This window comes from Cryptomeria japonica, chromosome 7 (assembly GCF_030272615.1).
Source record: "Cryptomeria japonica chromosome 7, Sugi_1.0, whole genome shotgun sequence".
NCBI classification, from domain to species: Eukaryota; Viridiplantae; Streptophyta; class Pinopsida; order Cupressales; family Cupressaceae; genus Cryptomeria; species Cryptomeria japonica.
The window spans coordinates 273,763,632-273,791,434 of NC_081411.1; positions in this window are offsets into that span (position 1 = coordinate 273,763,632).

A 27,803-nucleotide genomic window follows, 5' to 3' on the forward strand; every position below is an offset into this window, starting at 1 on the left:
TAGGAGGGGAGGTGGTAGGGGGAGATGAGGAGATAGAGAGAGGATTAGAGGAGGAGATGGAGGGAGGAGAGGAGGTGGATTAGTTAGGCAGGTAGTTGGTGAGGGAGGGAGGGGAGGTTTGGTGGTTGGAGCTGGTGGAGTTGGCCGGGTAGGCAAGGTGATAATAGCTATGGGTGGGATGAAGGAGTTGATGCAACTAACCAGAGGAGGAGATCAGATGTATTACCTCCACTAATGCCCAGGACAGGGACATGGATGGGTGGGACCATGACACATGTACCCGTTTAGGTTTGGGTACCCACCCACCGATAGGATGCACAGATTAGGTCCCTATAGATCATAGTGCAACAACTTCAGGCATAGGTACTAGCTCAACAATGCTAGATTACACAGATTACCACAGAGCGGGATACAGAGAGAAAGTGTCGTGGTCAAGCAGAGGATCTTGTAGAGAGACTATAGAGAGTGACAATTGGCACTCCGATGTGGGACACATTGAGGGATATATGGTACACTACCATGGAGATTGAGTACTATAGGCAGTTGTATGAGGATCTAGTCCCCAGAGAGCACAGGGCTCCTAGTTTTACTGCTATTCAATCAGCTTGGATTGAGTCAGGGATAAAGAGCAGAGGTGTTATAGGGCCTTCTCGATATGATCTACCTAGAGATCCAAGAGCTACAATATCTGTAGTTAGACCATCAGCCTTCGGAGATAGTCATACCTGAGAGACTTGTCTCTATTGTATTTTGATCATTGTGTTGTATTCAGATAGACATGACATCCTTTGTATATTTTGACCATTTTTGAGATATATATGGTAGGAGCACCTATGGAGCACCCATGAAGACAAGTTGCACTAGGGTCACTAATAGGCCCTCATGGAGAATAAATGAGTAATGAAGTCTAAAATTCCTTTATGGTCTTAAAAAAATGTAATCATGGCCATTAGAGACAATAAATGCAATGAATTGTAATAGAAGGATCAAAAAGTGTAAAATTGTTAAAATTGGCAATTAGGCCTAGAAAGGGCTAAAATTGGGCTTCGAAGGGTAGAATAGGTAATATGATGAATAAAAAAATGTAATAATGTTTTAAAGGTCATTTTATGATCATTTGGGTTGGGTAGGATTATTAGTTTCCAAAGTATCAAGTTGACAAATGAAATTGTCAATCTTGAGCAACTTTTGAGCAACTTTTGAGCAACTTTTGAGCAACTTTTGTTGCAACTTTGCAAAAAAGGGTAGTTATGGGTAGTTACAAGGTGTATTTTGGTCTTGGAGGCCCAAATAAATTATAAAATGGTGATAACCAATGCAAACATGGGTGGTGTATGTGAGTTTTGAAGTTTGATCAATAAAACTTGCATTTTGATGCACTTTTCCTATCATTTTCAATGTGGATAGTTAGATATTTTGTTAATTTTGATGCATTTGATGTTTATATTTTGAAAATTATTATTTGTGAATGATATAGGAATGAATTAAATTTAATTTGGAAGTGGTGGCATTATTTTTCATTGTGTTTTATCAAAGTTCTTGGCATTTTACTAAAAACTGCCATAACCCTGGCTTAGGGTAACTAGTGGCTTCATAAATGTGATATCTTTTGTTTTGATACTTAAACAATCCTAATTTTGGGAAGGGATGAGTAAAAGGGTGTATAATACCTGTCCATGGTGTGTTCAAGGTTTGATGCAAGGGTTTGGCATGTGCTACATGATGGTTTCAAACTGTTAGGATAGTCAAAGGTGCAATTTGGCTATCACAGTCAAGTGAAGAAGGCTTTGTTTGATATGACAAAGTATGTTAAGGCCAGGAGGGCTTAGGGGAGTGTTGGTTGGTGTGTTGAAAAACCTTCCTAAGGTGTTGGAGCAAGTGGAGTGCCAAAGGAAGGGCTTAAACCAATGGGTTTTCAAAGATAGCAGAAGACTATCATAGTGTGACAGAATGACAATCACAGAAAAATGCAGCCTGATGTGGGGGCCATATCTCGGAGTTAAACTATTGGATTTGTTTAAAGTTTGGATATTTTGTTCCAAATGAAGTTTTTCATAATCTTACTAGAGAGATTGAGGATTTTAGAACCGGGTTAAAATTTATATACCTCTATGTATAGGTATATCTAAGAGGATAGCAAGAAGGTAACTTTGGTTTTATTTAATCAAAGTGTTAAATAATTTTGGCTTGTGAACCTAGTTTGGAGTCTAGTGGATTGTAAGGATTTAAAATGCAATGTGGGAAGATTATACATTGGATTTAGGGTATGGAGAGGCTTAATATTAAATAATTGATCCTTTAGTAGGGTCCAAGGGGTGAGTAGGTTACCAAAATATTGAAAGTGCAGTCTTAGTCATATTGATGAGATGATCAGTCATGATCAATAGGAGTTGGAATGGGAAGTTGGTTTCACCTAGCATGTAGAAGAATCCTCTGGAGTGTCACCTTGAGTCACTAAACCCTTGAGAGGTCTATAGCAATATATCCCTCTGCATCAGATGGTATCAGAGCAAGCAAAAGGGTTGGGATATGTGTGTACAAATCCTAGATAGGTGAGAAGATGTATTTGACAAGGTCAGAAAGAGAGTTGTGTAATCCTTTCACAGAATACTTGGATGGTGGAAGGAAGAAAAAAGGAAAAGAAGATGAGAGAAGGAATAAGAGGATGGATGAAGAATATTTGAGTAGATTGAAGAAATGACCTTGTGAGATTGATGAGAAGTTAAGAAGACTTGCAGAAGAGAGGGAGCAATTGAGAAGGGAAAATGAACATTGGGAAGCATAAATGAAGTTGAGGTTGGAAAACCTAGAGAGGAAAGTGAAGAGTTGGCACTTGAGTGTGCAAAAGAGGGTAGTTTGGCCTGTGAAGAGGATAATAGAAGCAAAGAAGAAGGCTAATGAGGATCAATATATATGACACCAATTTTCCGATCCACATGTGATGTGTATATGGATGATGATTTATGCATTGATATGATGTTTCTATGATGATAATGTGATGCTTAGATTAATTCTTTTTCTTTGATATCGATTGATATGATTGATGATGAAGATGCAATGATATTGATTGTGAGATGTATCTTGAAAATAAGATGTATGGTAATGATATGATGTGAGATGTATCTTGAAAATGAGATGTATGATAATTATAATGATGTGAGATGTATCTTGAAAATGAGATGTATGGTAATGATAATGCAACTAAATGCAAATTTACATTATATGCAACTAATTGTAAAATGATATGCAACTAATTGATCATCCTCATTTGGTCATTTGTCATTCTTGTATAGTCACATGTTTTTGCTTTGTTTTTGTTTATCATCATTGAGATTTTGATATGTTGAAAGTTTATACAAGCATAATGGTATAATTGAACCATAACGACCTAAGTAAAACTTACATGGATTTTGATTTTGCAAGATGGCACAAGTGTCAAGGTATAATTGAACCAAGACAACTCGAGTGTTGCTTACGTATAAACAAACAAGATTGAACCATTTGTATGTGCAAAGTGGAACAATGTCTTCAATGATATGTTCTGAATCACATCTCAAGACAAGATTTGCATAGTACAAGTGATCGCCTCACAGACAGAAAACCAAAAAAATATCAGAGTCTCCAGCCACTTTGTCTAGCTCGATGCATTGTTGAGAAAAGTTTAGGAGATCCAATAATTCAAAAATTTCAAGTGTGAAATAGTCAAAACTTCATGCAAGATGTAAACAAATTATAGTTCAGAAAATCATCCATCATGTGTGTTGAAGTTGTTAATTGGATTAGTGCTTTGTTTTCTCGGTTGTTGGAGTTTTGGCTTGACAAGATTTGTTTGACAGGTTGTGATTCTTGTTTTCTTGAAGTCGGATGAATTTTGTCCCTAGTTATAGATACCGATCGATGTGGATATTTACAGTGATTACCAAGCCATGGTGGGATATAATGAACTGATCTTCAGATAAGGAAGGACAGTGACTACGCTAAGTATGTTTGGGATAATGTCGCGTATAAAGTGTTGGACGATGGCCAGTAATTTTGACTTTGGATGCAAAAAGATATGAGTAATGATAGACAAAGGAGTTGTTCCCTCACAAATAGCACCTTTTTCCAGTTTTTCAGCACTTGTTTTTATTGCACCTTTTTGTTGTTTTGATTTTTTTTGGTTATTTTTCTGATTTTTTTTTTTCATGTGTTTTTCACTTTTTTTGTGCATTAGACCACTCAAGTATAGAATTTATTCACATGGATGTTGTTGGTTGGTTCATCAATAACATCGCCTTCTAAATTTGTTAGTTGATAGGCACCTGATCCATAGGCTGATATTATGACATAGGGACCTAACTAGTTAGGTTCAAACTTTCCCTTCTTTTCTCGATCCTATTGATTTCTGGGATTTTCTTTGAGTACGAGATCACCGACTATAAAAATCCTAGCGATGAATTTGTGGTTGTAGCTTCTGCACATGCATTGTTGGTATTCTTTGAGGTGATTATAGGCATGTTGGCATTTTTCATCTAGAAGCTCTAGTTCTTGCAATATGTTGACCTGATACTCCTCATCTAGAATGAGGCCTTTTAAAGATACTCTGAGTGATGGAATTTCTACCTCAAGATGTAAAATTGCTTCTGATCCATACATCAATGAATATGGCATAGATCCTATAGGTGTCTGGATGCTAGTCCTGTATGCCCAGAGTGCCAAATTGAGTTGTAAATGCCAATCCTTCCCTTCATCATTTACTATCTTTTTTAGGATTTTTAGTATTATTTTATTTAATGCCTCTTCTTGACCATTCCCCTGTTGGTAGTAAGGTGTAGAGAAACAATGTTGGATATTGAATCATTCACATAGTTCTCGCACATCCTAATTTTTTAAGGGACACCCATTGTCTATGATGATGGAACTGGGGATGCCATATCTGCAAATTAGATAATTGAGAATAAAAGAGGAAATTTTGTTTCCAGATACTGTGGTCATTGGGACTACTTCAATCCATTTTGTAAAATACTCTATTGTAGTGATAAAGAGCTTGTGTCCATTTGAAGATGAAGGATGTATTTTTCCTACTAATCAAGTCCCCACTGACAGAAATGCCAAGATGTTTTAAATGGCTGTAATTCTTGTGTTGGTGCATGGATAAGATTATCATGGATTTTGCATTTAGGACATTTATTTGCAAATTGATAAGAATCTTTCTCTATTGTCGGCTAGTAATATCCCATTCTTAGAAGTTTTTTAGCGAGAGTAGGACTAGTTGAATGTGTGCCATAGATACCTTCGTGAAGCTCGTGTAAAGCAGAGTTAAATTTATTACAATCAAGCTAACGAAGAAGAGTACCATCTAGACCTCAATGGTAAAGTGTATCAGCAGTTAAGGTATAATGGGCAACTTGCCGAATAAAGTTGCATTTTTTTAATTCTGAGCTAGGTCAATGGGTACGGTATTGGTTTTAAGATACTCATAAATTGTCTTGTATAAAGGAGAGTCTGGACCGGTTAAGGCATATATAGCATGGGATGTAGAATTGTCATAGGCTGGGGAAAGCATTTTCTCTACCAGAAACTCATAACAACTCTGTTGCTTTGGAATTTATAGTAGTGAAGCGATAGTAGCCATTGCATCGGCTGCTCTGTTGTCCAACCTTGGTATTTGCTCGAAGGTGATGTGTACAAAATACGGTTTGAAGTCATCTACCATTCTTTTGTATGGCAGTAGCTTGTCATCCTTCATCTGATATTCATTGTTAATCTAATTTATATCCAGTTGGGAATCTCCATAGACATTCAATTTCATGATTCTCCATTCCATAGCCATTTTGATTCCTGTGACTAGTGCTTCATACTCAGTAATGTTATTTGTCCATGGAAACATGAGTCTATATGATCTTGGTATGGTGTGTCCTTAAGGAGTGATGAACAACATGTCGGCACCTGAACCATGTTGAGTGTAGGAACCATCAAAGTACAGGGTCCATGTTAAGATTCCCAAGAGGGGCGGGGGTGAATTAATATCTAACCGGTTAGTGGATTTTCTAATCTTATTAAGTAAATTGCATTTGAAAATAGTGTACCGATAACCAAAATTAATGCAGTAAATAAGAACAATAAGCACAACATAGAAAGCACACCATAACACAATATTTTTAGTGAGGAAACTCGATGTGGGAAAACCTCAGTGGGATTTATGACCCATAATATTCACTTACTATCCAATAAATGAATATTACTTACAATAGGGGCCTGCACATGCAGGAAGGCCAACTTCCTAAAGCTCACTACTTAATTACAAAAGGTAAGTCTCATTGACTTACAAAAATGGATTATACAAATCCAATATAATGTACTACTTCTGTTCAGCATCTGCTATGCTAGGTTTAGTACCGGTTTAAGCTCAAAGAATAACCATAAACCTTACTCCAAAATCTACCTTAATATTCACATATTACTTCTACAATAATCTAACCATGTCCACATATACTAAAAGATCTATAAGATCTCATACTTATATATGAGTCCTATTACAATTCGCCTTTTCGGCTTACAAAAAGATATTACAATTAAATATAAAATGCAATAAACAAAATCCTGTCAGGTGGGGTGTCAGTAATCATCTTTTCCACTGTCAATAAACTATCTGTCGATGTAGAGTCTGTCGGTGTCAGTGCCATACGATTGCAAGGTTTCCATCAATAACAATACCTTTAATCACCTACAATTTCTTACTGGAGTGTGCATTTGCCAACAAACTCCCCCTTTGGCTTGATGGCAACACTCATGAGAAAAAGTCAAAATTGTATCCAAAATGTGTTGTCCAAAAATTTGCCAAAACTATCTTACCAAAACTAAAACTATGTGCTACCCCTGAGCAGATGATCTCTTTTGTCATTTATTTTTCTCATCTCCACTACTCCCCCTTTGACATCAATGACAAAGGTTATAAAAAATGTCAACTGAGTGTAGTTCTCAGCTGGATCCCTAAAATCGGTGGGTTACAATCTAAAATAGATCTGTGAGTACAAAATTTAGGCTATTAGTGAACCTTTCACTATCCTTTAATGCTACTTCTATCCTTTGGATGGTACTAGTGAGTATGTGCATTTTCTCTTCTGGTGTCTTAAGTCCTGGAACAAGTGCCTTTGAAATCTCTTTTCTCAAAGAGATGAGGATGTCAAGTTTCAGACCTAGTCTACATTTTAGTTCCTTAGCCTTGAATTTTAATCTCTCCTTATCTTTTTCAAATTTTTCAATTTTCTCTTCAAAGCCTGTAATTTCCTGCTCTATTACCGATATAGGTTCTAATGAACCTATGAGATTATCATCAATATCATTTATTTCCTTTTTAGCTCTGCTGATCTCTTTATCTATGTCTGTCAAAATGTTAGTCTTGCATGAATCCCTGTACAACTTCTTAAAGTCCATTATTTTTTTCCCTAGTGCCGGTAATAATGTATCAATGTGTTCCTTGCATCTATTTATTGACTCTTCAAATAATTTTCCTTTCTCTTTATTCATTTTCTCACTGAATGTTTCCTCATTAATCTGATCAACTGTCAAAAGATTGTCGATGATATACTTAGACAATGTGTCTAGTTGGCTCAAAGAATCTTTTTTTTCCACATTGCACTTGGGTGCTATCAATTTCAATAAAGGAATTGTGTCATCAATAGCCTTATATGCCTGTGCATTACACTCTATGATTTTCTTGATGGAGTCCAATAATACCTCTGTCACATTTGTCAGTCTAAATTATGTTAAGGAGGAACCAAATGACTGTCCAATTGCCTTAACAATCTACAATCCGTCGGTGTGAGTAACCTCTTTGCTTATGTTGACCTCTGGTAGGTTTAGTTTGATTTTGCATCTCAACTAGCAAAGGCTTGGGTTTCTCAGTAGTTGCTGGTGGCACTGTCTCTGTAACAACCTTCTTTTCTTCATGTTTCTTAGAATGTACCTCTTTTGGTTTCCTTGTGCTTTCCATTGTCAGTTTCTCTAATTATGTCTCAGTTTTATCTATCGGTTTCTCTATATGTACCTCTGAACTGTCTACTATCAATATCTCAACAAATTTTACTATGTTATCAGTAGCCGATTGCTCTAACTCAGTAGGTTTTTTCAATGTGTACATCAGTGGCATCTGTCTTTCCAGTATCCAAGGGATCAGTTGATTGTTCAGTGTGTGTTTCAATCCCAATTTCAACATTTCCAACTATATCCTCAACATGTGTTTCAACTGCAATATTCTTAGCCAGTGGCTCAGTTGCCACATCTTTCTTCTCGGTGGTTTCCTTATCAATCACAATGTTTACTTCTTGTGTGTCAATATTCATAGTAAATAATACCTCTGAATCAGGATTAGTGTCTTCATGTGTTGTCTCCATGCTCACAACATTATCTATTACTAGTGGTGTATCAACAGTCTAAATTGGTGGAGTATCAAAAGGAGGTGGGGGCAAGTTATTTATTACTTTTATGCTCAGAGGACCACCTACCTTTCCTTTACCTTTATCCTTGTCTTTTTGATAGACTCTGAAAGTCTTTGGTCATTTAAGTTCTTCTTGTTTTTCCTTCTCTACAAAGAAGATATCCCATTTGTCCGCTATCTCTTTAGTGATCTCATTCACTCTGCCAGCCATTAAAGCTACATGACGGTGATTAAAAATTTATTCTGCTGATTTTACTAGGTAAACTGCAAGTAATTTTTCTACCTTAATCTTCTTGTCTAATTCCACAATTGCTAACCTTTTTGCATCTAATCTTCTATACAAGTCACTTGGTAAGTCATCTAAAACTTCTATCAGAAATTTCTTGTAAATGTCTAAGTGTAGAATAACACTGTTTTCTATGCTTTCCTTTTCCTCATTTGTAAAAGTACTATACAACTTGCTAACATTTGACAAGTTTCCATCTTTAGTTATTTCATTCAAAAGATTATCAAGTGGAGGAATAACTTATTTTTCCTTCTTCTTCTTGGGTGTCATTTTCTTTGTCAGAGGTCTTACTGCCTATTGTTTCCTTCTTGTTCTCTTTGGTGTAGGAGTAGGTACCGGTGAAGGTTTCCTTTTTCTTTCTAATCTCTAAAACTCTATCAGTATTTCACTGTCAGAGGACGTACCAACTGGTGAATGATGTGTTTCTGGTTGTAACCCTTCCAAGTCACTTTCCTTGATACCAGTCTTTTTCAATGTCTTCCTTGATTTCTTTTGCCTGTTTAGTTACTTTTCTAACTGTTTGTTCTCTTCTCTTCCTTTGTTTCATGGTTTGTGCTTTGCCTTCAATGGCTTCAACACTACCAAATATTTCTTCTTCAGGTTCTCTAGGTGCTTCGAGGAGGACTTTAGCATATGTCTCTATTATGTTTTCATTTGCCTCATAACCCATTTCAGTTACCCAAATTGTTCTGGGAACCACTGCCTCCATCCAGATTTCATCCTTCTTTATAATAAAACATATCTCCTTTTGGTATTTGTCAACTATGGTCTGAGATAGTCTTTCCCTAGTCTTCATTCTAGCATTTAATGCATGAAAGTGTTCAATTATGTTATTTTCCTTGTCATCTCCCATGTTGTTAAAGATATCCAAAAGTTGTTTGTCTATTGGTATGTCAAAACCAAATTCTTTTCTACCTATACTGGGAACTTCCTTAATGATGTATAGCAATAGACATACAAGTAAGTTACCAAATATGAATGTACCTTTCTTTTCTCCTTTAATTTTCTTCAGATTGTCAATTAGTTCATCCTTCAGCCATTCACATATGTCAATTTTTGCATTACTGTTTACCATGTCATAAGCACTTTTGATACATAAACTAGAAATAGAGTTTAATCTGTTAGCATGTGTAGTATTGTATCCTAGAATCATGCTAATGAATTTGACATTAATATCCTTCACATCATTTACTCTCAAGGATCTGCTATCATGTGTTGCACCGATTAGGGTCATCACAATATCGTTAGAGACCTTCTTTCCTTTTCCTAGTCTACTACTAGTGGAAGGTAAGCCAGTCACTATCCTAACTACTTCTTTTGTAATCTTATGGATGGAATCTAGCCAAAAGAACTCCCCATGAACTCTGCTCAATACAATCCTTATAACTTCCTTAGGAAAATCAGGAATGCTAAGTATCTCCACAAAACGTAGGGTTTCAATTATCTTGTGTTTCGGTTTTACATTACCATTTTCATCACAAATTACAGTCCTATACATGTTCATAATCTCATCAATACCAAGTTCTTCAATATGACAATGTATACAAATCAGTATAAGCAACTCCTTTGGGTATTTTAGAAAATGCTCGTAGGGTATCATCCTGCTTCACAACTTTGGGAATGATCTTAAATACGGGCCTAGGGTGTTTAACCACTTCAATTACAGTAGGGTTTGCAATGAATTCAGGTGCAGAAGAGGAAGCCATTGTATAAATACCTTAATCTACCTTTAGGTTTGAATGCTTGATAGATTTTGCTTCACTTCTCACTGTGGATGCCTTTGCTCGGTTTTTTTGTGCTCTTAGGAAATTTGAATTCTCGATGAGTGAAAAAGAGTGAAAAACACTTGCTTTATAATGTCATTTCCTTCAACTACCATAATAAATGCCTGTTGATTAAGTGAAAACTTAACTCATCTTCCGGTAAAGAAGCATTTCATCTTCTTACCATCAACCGAGGGTAAACTAGCATGTTTTCAATTTGTTTCCATACCCCCAAGGGATTTCTTTTTAGTTAGATGAAGAATCTCCTGTTGGTGGAGTGATACTCTGTTGTACTGGTGAAGGAATAGTTTCATTAACATTCTGATCTGTCTTTCTAATCCATTGTTTTGAGAATTCTTGCTTTACCTCATCAACCTTCTCTTTACCTTTCAATCTGGGTCATTTGTTATTTATCGGTGATGCCTTCTACAAAATTTTGCAATATGTCCAATCTTGTTACAAGCATAACAAGTCACATTATTTTTTTGAATAACCTTTCCATATCCTATGTCGGTATGTGTTCTGCATTGATTAGATAAGTGTCCAAATCTTCCACAAACATAACATCTTACATTCAATCTACAATTTTCTGACTCATAACCAATTTTGTTGCATTTAGAACATTAACCGGTGGGTGCATTAGTGTTCTGATAGTTTCTAGATCTACACTAATTTTCTCTATGACCATACTTGTTATAGTTAAAGAATTTCCCATTAAATTTGTAGGCATTAGGTTGTCTTATCGGTTCGTTATGATCATGATTATTTGTAGTACCAGAGCTTTCACAAACTTCAAAGCCAAGACCATTAGTATCTCCATTAGGTTTCTGATTTTTCAGCATGTCATCAAGTTCTTCTAAACTTTTCTTGAATTTCTCCTTACGTTGATTTGCAGTAGCCAACTCATTTTCCAAGAAATCTTTCTATCTCCTGAGTTTAGTTTTATCATGTTCCAAGTGAATCATATATGTCTTCAACATATCATTTTCATGACTGAGTCTTAGATTTTCATTTCTAGCATCATTGATTCTCCTAGTCAAGTCATCTTCAATCTTCTTTTTGTCTTTAGTGTCTTTACAAAATATCATAGTCATATCCTACATCTAATTCTTCAAGGGACCATGTTTTCTTGCTTCAACTTGCTTGCAAGATGATTAAGAGTTTCCTTTTCATCATCATCATTCTGTATCTTCTCATGAAGTTCTCTTCTTTTTCTTCTAGCAATAGTAAGATTCTCTTGAAGTCCTTGAATGATTTCTTGTGCAACCTTTAGATCATCTTCAAGTTTTAAATTCTTCAACTTCTCTGCATCATAATCTGAAAGAGTTGTTTCCAATTGCTTTCTCAAGTTATCCATCTGTACGAGTGTTAGAATCTTCCTCAAGTTGTTAGGATTTTGAAAAAAGAGGACCAGACTCTGATACCAATTGTTAGGATTCCCAAAGATACTGAGAAGGGGGGGGGGGGGGTGAATCATTATCTAACCAGTTAGTGGATTTTCTGATCTTATTAAGTAAATTGCATTTCAAAACAGTGCACCGGTAAACCATAATTAATGCAATAAATAAGAACAATAAGCACAACATAGAAAGCACACCATAACACAATATTTTTAAATGAGGAAACCCGATGTGGGAAAAACCTCGGTGGGATTTGTGACCCACAATATTCACTTACTGGCCAATAAATGAATATTACTTACAATAGGGGCTTGCACATGCAGGATGACCAACTTCCTAAAGCTCACTGCTTAATTACAAAAGGGAAGTCTCACTGACTTACAAAAATGGATTATACAAATCCAATATAATGTACTGCTTCGGTTCAGCATCTACTATGCCAGGTTTAGTACTGGTTTACGATCACAGAATAACCATAAACCTTACTCCAAAATCTGCCTTAATATTCACATATTACTTTTGCAATAATCTGACCATGTCCACATATTCTAAATGATCTATAATATCTCATACTTATATATGATTCCTATTACAATTCGCCTTGTTGGCTTATAGAAAGATATTAAAATTAAATATAAAATGCAATAAACAAAATCCTATCAGTTGAGGTGTCGGTAATCATCTTTGCCGGTGCTGGTGCCATAGGATTGCAAGGTTGCCATCAATGACAATACCTTCAATCACCTACAATTTCTCATTGGAGTGTGCATTTGCCAATAGTCCATTGCTTGGTGGTAACAATAAGGACATCCCTATCTAGAAATTAGACCTCCATTGGTTGCTTATCTGGTAGTGGTGCTTCAACTAATTGATCTGCAATTACTTGTCCCTTGATAGCCCGATGCTCTCTGTATTGGATATCAAATTCACTAAGAATCATGACCCATTTAGCTAGTCTGCCTATGAGAGTTGCTTTGATGAGTAAATAATTGAGAGGATCAATTTTTTCTACTAGCTTGATTGTGTGAGCTAGAATGTAATGTTGAAACTTTGGAGAGGTGAATACTATAGCTAAACAAGCCTTCTCAATGAATGTATATATGTTCAATGTTTTGTTGATGTAATAGATAGCTCATTCCTTTCCTTCTTGAACTTCTTGTGCTAACAGTTCCCCCAGTGATGTCCATTGTTGATATGTAGAGAATAAGTGGCTTCCCTGCTATTGGTGATACTAGAACTAGTGGGTTCATTAGGTATTGCTTGATTCGATAGAACAATTCTGCAGACTTGGCTTCCCATTTGAATGGTAAGTTTTTATGTAGCAAATGATTGAATGGTAGACTTTTATCTGCCAATTGGGCTATGAATCACCTGATAGATTAAAGCCATCCTTTTAGAGATCCGAGTTGACTAATATTCTTGGAAAGTGGCATCTCCATGATGGCATGTACCTTTGTTGAATCTACTTCAATACCCTTTGTTGAAACAATGTAGCCTAATAATTTGCCTAATGTCACCCCGAAGACACACTTCTTAGGGTTTAGCTTGACTTGGAATTTCTCCAATCTTTGAAAGATTTTATCTAATATACCCAAGTGTTCTGCCCAGGTAAATGACTTAGCTAGTAAATCATCCACATAGTCCTCCATGAAGGTATGCATCATATCATGAAAGATTGTCATCATTGCTCTTTGATAAGTTTCTCCAACATTCTTCAAGCCAAAAGGCATGACATTCCAACAATACGTTCCCCAAGCATAGGTGAACATTGTTTTATCTTGATCCTCTTGAGCTATCTTAATTTGATTATAGCCAAAAAAACCGTCCATTAATGATAGAATTACATGTCCTGTTGTGAGCTCTACAATTATGTCGATGCTAGGCAAAGGAAAGTCATCCTTTGGATAGGCTTTGTTAACATCCCTAAAATCTATGCATATCCTGATGCTCCCATTTGGTTTTGAAACTGGCACAATGTTTGAAATCCATTTATCATAGTCTATAGGTCGAATAAATCAGACGTCTAATAACTTCTTTAGTTCAACTTTGACCATTAATGCTACATGCGGATTCATCTTTCTTAATTTTTGCTTGACTGGTTTAGCTCCTGGAGAAATAGATAAATGATGCATGATTAAGTCTGGATCAATCTTGAGCATATTTGCATAGGACCAAGAAAATTTGATTTGCTTTTCTTTGAAGAATCTAATAAACTCTAGTTTTTCTTCTTCTGTCAGAGATTCAGCTCGATGTATATTTTTAGCTGCTTGTTTTGTACCAATGTTGATTGATTGAATGGGCTCAATCAATATGGGTGATCGCTCTTGATAGTGTTCAGGAAGAGTGTCAAGTCTCCCATCCTTAGGTGCCTTAAAAAGGTTTTCACCCTCAGATGCGTCCTTTATTTTGACTTTTTTGTGATCTAGTGCTGCCATTGACTAGTTTTCAACATTAGATCCTTTATTTCTTTCATTTTTGTGACTGGAAGACTTGGCACCCTCCTGATTGCAGATATAATTACTTTGTTTGTTGGTAGAGTCTGTTTATAGGTTGACAATACATAGATAATGGATAATGGATTTGTCATCTGGGAAAATAGGTATGTCATGGTGTTCAGATTCATCCCAGTCTATAAGATTAGGGAATACAAGTGGTAAAGAATCATTGGGTGGGTTGAGGTTGGTTGCGGTAAGTGTCATGATAGAGAAATCATTAAGGTTGTCAGGAATATTTGATAAGTTAATGATATTGTTGAGGTCTTTGATGGTATCATCTTCCATGTAGACTTGCTTGTAGTGTCATTGTTTGTTTTGTTTGGCTTCGTAGATATGTTGTGGACCAAATTCAAGTAGTCTAGACTTTGTGCCTTATCCTTCCTAAGAAAGGGGTGTATGAATAGCACTTTCAGGAATATCTTCAGTAACATTTGAATAGCTACCCCATTCATAGTAGAATCCATTTTAGAAGTATTGTCCCAGATTTTTTCACTGCTACTGACAGGTATGTTGTAAGGTGAAAACATATCCCTGATTATTGATACCAGTTTGGTAGTTTTCTCTAATTCCGTATCAGAACCTGCTTGTACTCTTTGCATCTGTTCATATATTGTCTCTCCTTGGGGAGTAGTGATTTCTTCAGGAGGTGATTCTATTTTGTTTTGAATAGGTTCCTGAATGTGATGTACTTCCTCATAAGATGCTTATTCTCTTTGAATGGCCAACTCCTCTTGTTGTTTTTATTTTTCTTGGTGTTCTTGCTCTTCCCTTATTATTTCTCCTTCCTGGTGTAGTGCCTCTTGGCATAAGTATTTGTTGCATTTCTTCTTTGTTTTCCATTGAGGTTTTTGATATTTATTTTTCTTCTACCTTGGGGGTAGATTGTGTCCATATCCCAATCCTATCTTGTCCTGAGAAAACTGTGAAGGACAGTCCAATGGTTTTGTAATGCCTTCTTGACACTTGCCTATAGGTCCTTTGCCATTGTACCTCATCCGTTGCATGATCAGGTATCCTTTTCCATATTGTTGTGTTAGTATAGCTACCTCCATAGTAGCAGCTCTATCTTCTCTCTCATCCTTGTATATCCAACTAAGGATGTCTTTTTCTTCTAATTCATGTGCTAATGTACCCAATTGAATGAACTTGCCCTCAAACTTGGTGATGGGCTGTGTTGCTTGATGTGTCGACGTAGAAGGTTGTCCATGAGATTTTGGTGATACTGGTAATTTGGTTAGACACATGGGTTCGAAAGAGTATTCTCCCATGCCTTTCTCTTTGATTTTTATTTTTTGTTTGAAATCCATGGATAAAGATTTGAGCTTTTCTTGATGATGATCCAACACTGAGGAAATTTGGGCTTCCTTGTTATGTGGAACCAAGTTGTCTTGGGCTGCCCCCATAGCATTGCAATGTTGAAAGCGGTTATTATCTGCTAATATAGAAATCTCCTACCCATTATATGGAACTTTGACACACTGGTGGTAAGTTGACGACACCACCTGCATTTCATGTATCCAAGGATGACCCAATAAAATATTGTATGAGAGGTCTATGTCTAAGACTTGGAACATAGTGTCTCTTTGTATCGGTCCTACCTAAATAGGAAGTATCACTGTTCCCTTGGATGATCTCTCTTCATCATCATATGCCTTGATGATGATCTTTTTGTGTGGACCAATAGATTGCTCAAAGAAGCCTAATGAATGAATAAGTTTGAAGGTATAGATATTGAGACCAACTCCTCCATCTATTAATACTCTTTTAACTCAATGTTTGTAGTCTGAGACTTCAATATGAAGGGGAGTATTTTGTGGATGGCTCAAGGAGATATTATCATATTCAAAAAAGGTGAGATTATGAGGCCTTGTCATGTGAGCCACCATGGCTTGAAATTTGTCAATATCCAGATCTTGAGGCACACTTGTTTCAACTAGTCCTTGTTCTAGGATGTCCTTATGTTTTGGCAAGTGTTTGAGTAATTTGAGTATGGATATCTGAGCAGGAGTTCTCCACAATTGACTTACCACATCATATTGAGTCTTGGGGATAGTGGTTGATGTGGATGTATGCCCTTTCAAAACATATTTTTGATCTCGAGTTGTTACATTGATTGATGTATGGTCTTGTTTGTCTTTGATCTTTATGACATTTATCTGATTATCCTCTGTTGATATGTGATTGATAGTGTTTTTGTATAGATGATTTATGCGAGCTCCCCATGTATCGTTTGATGATGAAGCTCCTTCTTTGTTGTAATTTGGAAGATGGTTTTTCAAGGCATCATGATCACCATTCATTTTAAGACCATGAACTGTTAAATCACCTCGATCGATCATGTCTTGAACAATGTTTATAAGCCTCATGCAATCATTTGTGTGATGTCCACTTTTTGATGAAAATCACAGAAATGTGAGTCATTCCACCAAGGTGGTTTAATCTGAGTTTCGAAGCTGTTTATGGCTGATAATGTGATGATCTTGTTTGCCAGGAGTTCTGGGAATGTTGATTCTAAGGATTGCCCCAATGGTGTGTAAATGAGTCTATTCAGAAAATTGTTGGTGTTACCCCTCAGATTTGGATTAGGTCCTTAATTTGTGTTGTTTCTTTGGGTATTGTTGGTGGTGTTTATATTTGAAGGTCCTTGATTGGTATTTGGTGTATAAGTGTTAGTGCCTTGGTTAACACCCTTTTGATTCTTGGTAGCATGAGGATTACCTAATAAAGCCAATACTAGTTGTTTGGACTTCATATCATTAGCATCAATTCCTCCCTCATTAACAACATTTTTGTTTCTGGTCCAGAATCTGGATTTGTCTAAGGTGTTGTTGTTGTTGTTCTGGTTGTTAAAGTGAGAGTTGGATGAATTAGTTCCTTCTTTCAAGTACTTTAATGTCCCTTTCTTGATGCATGCTTCCTCCACTTGGATATCATTTTCGATTAACTTGGCAAAAGATGGTATGCATTGGAGCTTGAGTATATAACTCATCTCACTATTTAGATTGTCGATGAAAATTTCCATATTTTCCTTTTCAGAAACATCTCGAGGATATATCAAAACCATCCATCTCCAATGTTGAAGAAACACCATGAATGTTTCATTGTTTTTCTATTTGGTATTACATACATCTAGCATGGTGATTGCATGTTGAATGTTGTAGGAGTATTGAGTGATAAATTTATTGACCAACTCATTAAAGGATCTGATGGGTGGTGTAAGTTTAGACAACCACTCCATTGTGTGCCCTCCCAAACTCCTTGGGAATAGCCTCATCAAATAAGTGTCATCATGGGCAAATTCAAGGCTCATGATACAAAAATCCCGAACATGATCACGGGGATCACTCTTACCATAATATTTATCATATTTGGGTATATCTGAATTTGGGGAAAAAGGTATCATGTTTAATCTCCTGTCAAAGGGGTAAGGACAAATTTTGTTTAAGGAATACCATACTATGGTTCCCTATTGCATGTCCTGCATTTGTCTTTGCAACATTTTTTATTTTTTGTGTAAAAGCAAGTAGGGGCGCATTTGTTTGTCGAGGGAAGGGTTCTTCCCTTTCATTATCTCTATCTCGGGTATGGGTGTGTTATGGTATGTTATGTTGTTCAGGTATGTTTTGTTCAGGTTCATGTGTTTCCTCTTCTCTTTGTTGTTCTTGATAAGTGTAATTTCAAGACCTTGTCTTAAAGATTATCGAAGTCTTCAGGAAGTCTAACTCCTTTTCTTATTAGAATGAGCATGTATTTTTCTTTGTCAGCCTCTTTGAGCCTTTCCATAAGGTTTTGAAATGAGGGGTTTTCTTGACATTATTGAAGGAGCTCTTTAATGATTTATGTTTCTCCTAGATCACTGTAATCGAATGGGTTTGATAATCTTTGACCCATACTGGACTTTGGTTGTGGTTCACTTTTCTTGTTTCATTGAGAGCGACTGACAATAGGCATCTAGTAGAACTTTCTGTGACAAAAGGGACAAACTCCTCTTCTTCTTGTTGTTCAGGGGTTGGTGGTTCAAATCAAGCTATGTTATAAGTGATGAAAACTTCTAGGAAGAAAGATGAATTGATCTTTCCTACATGATTTAAGTGTTGATTGAATGCTGATTTTTGGTAAAACGATCTACTTCTCAATGGTTCTTCGTCAAATTTGTTTGACTTGTCTTGAAGATACAAGTGCATATGATGGAGAAAGGTGCAATGTGATTTGAATAGTTGACGATTGATGCAGACAAATCTATTTCATTTGGCAAGTTTCTGGGAACTAGGTTGTCATTTCTTCAACTTAGTGTTGTGATGAAGACTTTTTCTTCTCAAAATATGAGGAGTGATCATACACGAGTGATCAATGGTTTCCTTTTACTTGGTTGGATTATGATACTTTGTTTGAAAACTTAAGCCTACTTTATCAAGTGGAATTTTAGATACCCCCCATGACAAAGTGCGTCAAATGATATGGAATAAGAGTTTCCTGATATGGAGTCTCGATTTGACAACTTAAGTTTAAACTATGTATGTTTTGTTGATGGAATCTGTTTAATTGGCGAAACTTTTGATCAATGTGATGATGTTACCTAATTTTGATAGGAGAAAGTTTTATCTCTAGCTAGTTTTGGATTCTGACAACTTTTGTTCTAAGAATGACTTGCTTGATTGTTTGGAATATTTTTCTAATGTTTTGGTTCAAGTTTTGCTTGGTGAGGGCAATTGAGGATCCAAAAGGGTATCTGAGACTGATGATAAAAAATTTCAAAAAAGCTCAGTTTTGCTCTCTATTTTTCTAAGTTTTACCTATGCACTAAGACAAAGACTTGGTGAGCTAAAGTGTGATCTAGATGTGCTATTTAAAGCTACCAATTTGCTAAGTTGCCTGTTCTACGTGCTAAACCAGAGTTTTGAATTTTGCTTTGACATTAATGGTTATGCACTGTATGTTCTTGATAAGCGCTAATATTTAGACTCAAAGCACTACAGTTTGCCCCCAATGCGCTAAGTTGATGCTTCAAAGCACTAATATGGCACCTAAGAGTGCTAGTGAAAAATTTGTCAAATTTTCAAATTGTTATGCACTATTTTTTACAATGAATGCGCTAACTTTAAGCTTGGATGTGCTAAAGTGTGCTTCAGATGCACTAGAAGATTGCTCTTATGCACTAAACTGCTATGTTTGCTCTAATTTTTGTTTTCTTGGAAATTTTCAACACTTGTTTTAATTCTGATGGATGATTTTCTAAAGTATAAATTGCAAACACAGCAAGAAAAAGATAACCATTTTTTCTTATTCGAAACAAAGAGTGTATGTTCTGCAAGGATGTGTTCAAATCCCCAATGTTTTCATAGGTTTGGATACAAAGACAATTCTGTCATGCCCAAAATTTAGGGCCAAAAATTGTCCCTAACAAGTTCGCTCACACGACAAGCGTTAATGTATTTGTCATATCTATATTCGATCTAATTTTGAAATGAACCAAACATCGATTATTGTTAATCTTTTTTTTGCGAAAATATAACTGGTTTAATTTTATCTTCACGAGATACCTAGCCATTAAATTTTATTAAATCAATCACGTTAAAGATCTAGGGGGGGGAGATTAATTCAATCTCCAATAGGACTATATAGTCTAAACATCCATTTTTTATTTAGAAAATAATAATAATCGTTTTCAGTGACATTTAATTTGGATAATTAAATCCACAAGGGTAAAATTAATTACAAGTAGCTATTACTCGACTTTAGAATGCCAACTAAAATTTAACCATTCTAACCTCAAATGGAAAGTGTTCAAATTTCTCCTTTTATATTCCATTCTAAAATTTAATGCCCAATTAAATTAACTAGGGCATAAATAAGTATTTATTACCCTTAATACATTTAAAAATTATAGGACTAGGCTTTATATTTAAATTTATATACATATATTTTTTTTTCTTCCTATTAGTAAATCATATAAAAGTATTTAAATAGTCCAAAAACTCTTTTAAATACATACTCCAAGAAAATTTATCATATATATATATAACTTTCCATTATAATAGTCAAAATGCCTTCTAACCCTAATTTAGGGATTTCTTTTTTTTTATATAAACAGGCATCTAATCAATTAAATTTAACATATTATTTTATCCACTTACCCTAACCCTACCCGGGCTAGGGTTTAATTTTTTTTTGATACCATAAACTCACAGGGCCGAATGTCCATGGCCGCATTGAATGTTATGCAGGGTCGGCGGCGTTTGCATTGCAAGGCGGGTCGAGCGAGGGAGGCGGAGGCGAACCCAGCGCCGCCCATTGTGCTGTGACACAGTGGAGCGCTGGGCGCCGCCCACTGTGTACCCACACAGTGGTGGCACTGGGTGTCGTGCCACTGTGTGGCCACACAGTGGTGGCGTTTGGCGCCTCCCACTGTGTGCCCACACAGTGGCGGCGTACCAGCGCCACCCACTATGTGTTCACACAGTGGGACGCAGCCGATACCCGCGCAGCCCCATAAAACCCTTCTTTTTTTTTTGTTTTAAAAATTAATTTAAATTTAATTTTTTTTGTAAGGTTTTTTTTTTATAAATATATAAATATATATATATATATATATATATTTCTCAATATGATTATATGCAAATTTTTTTTTAAAACAAAATACAAAGGAAAATTACATATATTTGAATAAAACATTCATTGATTTTTTTATTTTTTTTCAACTAATAAAACAATTACTTAAACACCCCTTTTTTTTTTAAAAAATACTTAAGGTCTTTCAGCAAAATAACTCATATTTTTCAACAAGTAGAATATAGATAAAATTTATTTGAAAACTAATTTCTCCATATTACAAAAGAAGCTTTTGCATGCAACTCAAAGTGGCTTTTCTTTTTCTAAAAATCAGAAGTAGAAATAAAACAAGCTTTTTACAACTCTAAGATATTCTGCAAATTTTACAGGATGTTTCTTTGTTTAGCTACAACAATAAACCTCAAGTCTATTTTCAAGAATTACAACTTGCCTCTCATTTCTATGAATGAGGGTATACTTCTGTATCAAATTTAATCAAATATTTGCAAATGGATTTAAGTATCTTTGACAATAATCTTCTGTATCTTTTCATGGTTCCTATTCTCTTCTCCTGACATTCCTGCATAATAGAAAACACAAATATGACCACGGAGTTCTCACCTCCCAGCCTAGGCTAATTGGTAGCCACCCCCGAGCTCGGAGAATCAAGTCCTAGACAGGTAACAAATAGGCAAACACATAGAAGGCAAAATACATACAGATTTTCAGACACACTCCCAACTTGGCTTCACAGCACCACACTTTGGTGATGACCTTTTTAAGGGTGGTAGTGGACCAATACCCTGAGGAGATCTACAAGTATGGAAAAACAAGTAGCCACCTCATGGCACAATGAATATATCAAGAATCTCAACCCCTTATTCCTTATGCCCCCCAAAGGCATTCTAGCCTTATATCCCTCCTTATGACCCCCATTGCACAAACAGGCCATGCAGCAAGGGTCACACAAAGATCCCTTGTGGTCGCTCTCAAACGAGAGTCTCTCACTCGAGGGTTGTCACTGCTACCACCCACAAGATCCTCTTCTCTCCCAAGAGTAAGAGGTCTTGAGAAAACTCCCAAAACACATCAAGCAAAATGCAAAATTTCAATGAATATCTAAAACAAGCCATTCAAGAAAACTTAGATTTCTTCACCAATCAAACACTCAAACACATGCAAGAAAATAACCATTTTAATGAATAATCAGATCAACCTTAATCTGCCCAATGGTAGTTTGATATTTGAGGAAGAGCTACCCAATCCACGATTCTTCTTCTTCTACCCTTAGTTAAAATTTTTATTCCAAATCTATTCTTTTTCTTTTCAAAATTTCTCTTGTCTCCAAAAATGGAGAGTGGGTGATTACCCTCAAAATCTCAAAATCTTCCTTAAGAAGCTCATTCTCTAAGTTCTCACAAGTTTCTAAAAACCAAAAAGGAAGGAAAAGCAAAATGCAAAAAGACTCTCATTCCAAAAGGAAAAATCTCAATTAGATTTAAACTTCTAATTTTCAATTTTCGCACAACTCAAAAAAACCAATTTTTAAAGCATTAAAAAGATCATTAAAAAGTAGAAACTTGCCTAAAATTACCCCTAACCCCTAGGTATACCTTATGGGCTTTAGGAAACCCTATTAAGCTACCCCTAGGTGTTCATTTAACCCATCTTAAACCCCTCTGAAGTTTATTTTCGGGTCAAACATATGTTGACCACCCCAAATATTATATTCCCAAAGTATTTATGAAAACACATTATTTTATTTAAGAAAAACTATAATTAAACACTTTCCCACCAAGAGACAAAATAAAACATTTAAATTTAAATCCACGCATGTGTCAAGTGACACAAATAAAACACTTCTACAAATCAAAACATGGAATTGTCTCTTGTGGTTTTTACACATTAAATTTAAATAACACTTAACACTCATGCAGCATATACTATTACGAATAAAATACAACACAAATGGGGTGTTGTCTCTCCAAATAGACAAACCCCTGGCTTACGAACATACAAAAGTCTAGGTTTGGTTCTCCGTAATTTCCATGGTCACATGGTAAATTTCCTGCGCATCTCAATTCACACATTAGTACTTCCAAATATTCATATATAATATAATTCAAAAGTATAACAATACACATCATCACTTGCATAAAATTTTCATCTGCACAGATTAAATACATCTTTTATCAAGCAAAATTCTCATAAACAATTTCATCCCAATTCACATAAACTTAACCATACATCATAGTTCTATTATCATAGTAAAGTCCTGCAAATTAAATAACGACATCTATCATTGCAATATCATCTTATCTAGCAATCATGTAGTGTTCTATCTCATTAAGCATATAAGTAAAATCATCAAATCATAGCAATGTTATCCAAATTCTGAAATCATGTAAGTTCTAAGTCTCAAAAATGCATCAGAATAAAGTATCCATAATAGTCTAAATATAAAATCCACTGAATGTCTGACTGAGTTGAGGTGAGGCCTCACAAATTTAGATAGACTCTTTATTCAAAGGTCATCAACAATACCATAGCCTACTAGTCTCGATACTCCGTCAGTTCAAACAACCATGTCACCCCCTAGGGGGCACCCATTTTTATGCCTTTTGCCAAAACTTAACCCAAAGTGAATTACTTCATAATTGAGTAGCTATCTTGGGAGATATATGCTGATTAATCTTGGGGGTGGATTATTCACCACCCTTAAACTATGATATTGAGGATGTTTGGATACTGACTTAGCTCAAGGTTTCTATTGCTAAATTTCGTAATAAAGCTTCTTGTTTAGTCTTCAGTGATAAACTCCCTTGAGAGACTTCCCAACCTTTAGAACAAAGGCTTTACGTATCTTAAAGATACTGGGGGAAGGCTAATCGTTGAGAAAAACCATTGAAGGGACTTTCATCATCCTCTACTTTTGATTATAGTGGGTTGGAACACTTGGCGATAAAGTTTTTTCCCACTTAGGTCGTTCCCCTCTCACCGACCATTTAAATGGCGCTCTAAGAGAAACTCAGGAGGGAAGGCTTGCTAAAGGATGTAAATACTTGAATTACAGAAAGCTTAAGAGTGGTTTGGTTTTTTGGTCACCTATTTAAGGGGAGAGCATATACCTTTTGAGACAAAACACAAAATGGTTCTTTTTAACCTTTCAATTCAGTGATTTGCTTACTTCTATTGGGAGATGTTGCTCCAAAAAAGTATGGTGTTCTTTTTAACTCTCAAATCACTAATTTTTTTGATCTAAGTAAAGAAATCCCGATCAACAAAGAAAATTCTTCAATATGGTCAACAAAATAAATTAGATAGGGGAAGGATTTCCCTCTTATGCAAAAAATGAAATGGATCCTTTAAAACACCAAAGGATGGTGAGGTTCATTTTAAAACTTTACAAAAATAAAGTTTGTCTTGTTCTTTTTAAACCCCAAAATGAAGTGTTTCACTTCCTATCAAAGCAAGGTTAGGTTTTTGTTTGTTGTTCTTTTTAAGTAACCCAAAAGGAAAATGAGTTCATTTTCACCAATAAAGAAAATGAGAAATTTCAAATAATTAACTTAACAAAGTTAGAAACAAGAAAAATAAACAAATTCCTAAAATAGTAAAGTAAAATCTTCCAACCCTACAAAACAGATGTTAGTGACCTACAATAAAACACCAGTTAGCAAAAAGAGTTTTTCAAGGTGGACTTCTACAAGTCTAGTTTTTGGTCTCAGTTACAATTGTGTTTTTCCTTCTATGTCTGTTATGCACTAATTTGTAGACCCAATGCACTACAGAATCGCACCTATGTGCTAACAGAAAACCCAAATGTGCTACATTGTTGCATGGATTCACTGAACTAATGCCTTAAAGCACTCAGGCTTATCAGGAATCAACAAAAGTGTTATGGGCTAAACAATGAGCGGTATGCATCGAAAGACAAATTGGATGTGCTAAAGGATTGTACCAATGTGCTAATTCATGTTTTCCACGTACTTGCAAAGTTAGTCCTACATCAAAAATGATTTGATAAATGGGGCAATGCTTCACGATGGGCACCAAAAATGTGCATGGGAAAATTTGTGTGATGAAATGGAAAATACGAATTCAGGACTATTCCACACACCAATGGGACTCTTGGTGCAAGTTAAGGAGTTATATGGAATAAATCAACTTCCTAAGGGATGTTCCATTGTTCTCTATCTCACAAGACCCCTCAAGCCAATGCCTTTGCTCTCTATTCACTGAGCAAAGTGACCTAGGGATGACAATCATGAGAATGAGGGATGTTTGATCAATCTAACATGAATGCAATTCTAAATGTGCATGATATTAATAAACATGAATTAAACTAGCATGTATATGATGATAAGATGAAAGGATTAGTAAGAGAACTATCCTAACATGATACACTAGCTTAATATGATTATTTATGATAATAGAAATGCTTAAAAAATGCTTATTAGATGATATCTATTCAAAAAGAGATTAAATGCTTGATAAAATTACTAGATATGCTTAGAAAAATGCCTATAAGTGTAATGCTAAAGAGTTGGATTTGAAAATGGAGGAATAAGGGCTCTATTTATAGAAAAAATAGGGCAATGAAGGGTCAAGATTGGATAATCTTAACAAGGGTCAGGATTGAAAGTTATCAATCCATGTTTACAATTCTCACCAATGAAATAGTGACAATTGTCAACATAAGACTTCTTGAGAGGAGATGTAAGAAGCATTAAATGCTTGAGAAGACCTCATGCTTACCTTAGGGGGTAAGGTTTAAGGATAGGTTAAGGTTGTCCATTGGACAAAGATTTTACCCAAAGGATAAACTCTTGTGCAAGGGTTAACTGAATAACCATGGTCAAAGCAATGAATGCTTGATGGGACCCCTAGGTTAGATGTGGGTTGAGTTAGAGAGAAATCCTCTAATCATGCAAGAGGGTTGAGTTAACCATTAATGGTTTGGAAGACTTTCAAGGTTAACTTGTTGAAGACATAAAGCCTTTAATGGTTTTCAAAGACTTTGAGGGTTTGAGAAGTGACTTCCCTTTGTTTAGGGATGTGACAATATTTAGGGGATGGGTTAGGATAATTTAGAATTGATTACAAGAATCTAGAAGGGGGTTTAGAGAGGCAAGTGGGAGACGTAGGAGAATAAAAGTGGATGGAGGGTAATTAAAATAAATTGCTTTATTTCAACAAAAATAGATGCAACTTGCATAAATGCAAGTGGGGTATTTAAATAAATATATTAGATTTATTTATTTGAAGTGAACAATTTAATTAAAAAGGGGAGAAAGGGGATTTAATTAAATAAAGTGATTTATTTAATTAAATGAATATGAAAGGCCTAGGTGAATTTAAATAAATAAATTGAATAACTTATTTAATCAAATAGATGAATGTGAATGATTTAATAAAATTAAATTTAATTAAATAGAGGAATGAGAATAAAATGAATATTAAATATTCACTTAGGAAAGTGGTCATTTTTATACGTCTACAAATATCAACATAAATTATAACAATCAACAACTTATCTCCATCAATCTTGAAATAGAGATTACTATCTGTTGTACCTTTCTTGAAATTTTATTTAAGTAGATACCTATCCAGCCTTGCATACCAAGTTCTAGGTTCTTGTTAAATTCCATACAAATCTGTCTTCATTTTGCACACCATATTTGGTTCTTCTGTCAATCTAAATCCTTTTGGTTCCTCAATGTAAACTTCTTGTTCTAGATCTCCATTCAGAAAGGTTGATTTGACAGCTATCTGATAAAATTTAAAGTTCTTGTAAGCAGAAAATGAATGAAACATACATATAGCTTCCATCCTTGATACCGAAGAAAATGGCTCTTCAAAGTCTATACCTTGTACTTGAGAATATCCTTTACATACCAGTCTCACTTTATTCCTTGACACTTGTTCTTTCTCATTCAACTTATTTTTGAATACCTACTTTGTTACAATTACATTCTTGTCCATCGATCTAGGTACCAGCTCCCATGGCTAGTTCTTCTGACATTGACTTTATGAAACTCTCACCTTTTCTTGCTTCTATTGGCAATAAAAATGAAGGAAAACTAAGAGGGGGGGGGACGGTGATCCAATTTTCATTAGATCTACCAATTTAAGCACAACTTCATATCTGATCAGTTGCAGCAAGAACAAACATAAGAATAATAACAAAAACACACATAACACCAATATTTTGACATGGAAAACCCAGTTAAGGGGAAAACCACAATGGGAACCTACCCACAATAAGATGATACTCTATAGTAGTATGTGAAAATCTAACAATGGGGAATGCACATACATTCAAGAACACTTCCTAGAGCTCACTGCTCAAAAAGAGGAAGGGCTACAACCTTGAGGAAGGCACACAACCTTACAAAGATTGAACAACAATCTGGGTTACATGAACTGAAAGAATAACATCTCCAAATGCCTGATGACAATTCTGGTTAAGCACATTTGTCTTCTCTGCAACACTCTCATCTCTATACTTCTCACCGAAAGATGAATTTTCTTGTTCTGATAATGCAAGCACAACACTGACCACCCAATTAGATGAATATGACACCTATTTATACAAATAATCAACCTTGACTACAAGGTCGGCTCAACCCTTAAGACCTAATTACAAAATTACATCACACAATACATAAATCAACCACTAGACCAATACAATGTCAGCAATGACATAACGTGGACCCAAATCAAATCCTCAAACATGCAACATGTTACACCACCAAAAATGTCACATAACATGAAGAACATCACTGAACCCATAAGATCCTCAATAATATGCACAATGACCAATGTGGACCAGAAAAACAAATAGGACGTGATTAGGATACACCAACAAGCTTGTTAGAACCATTTGTA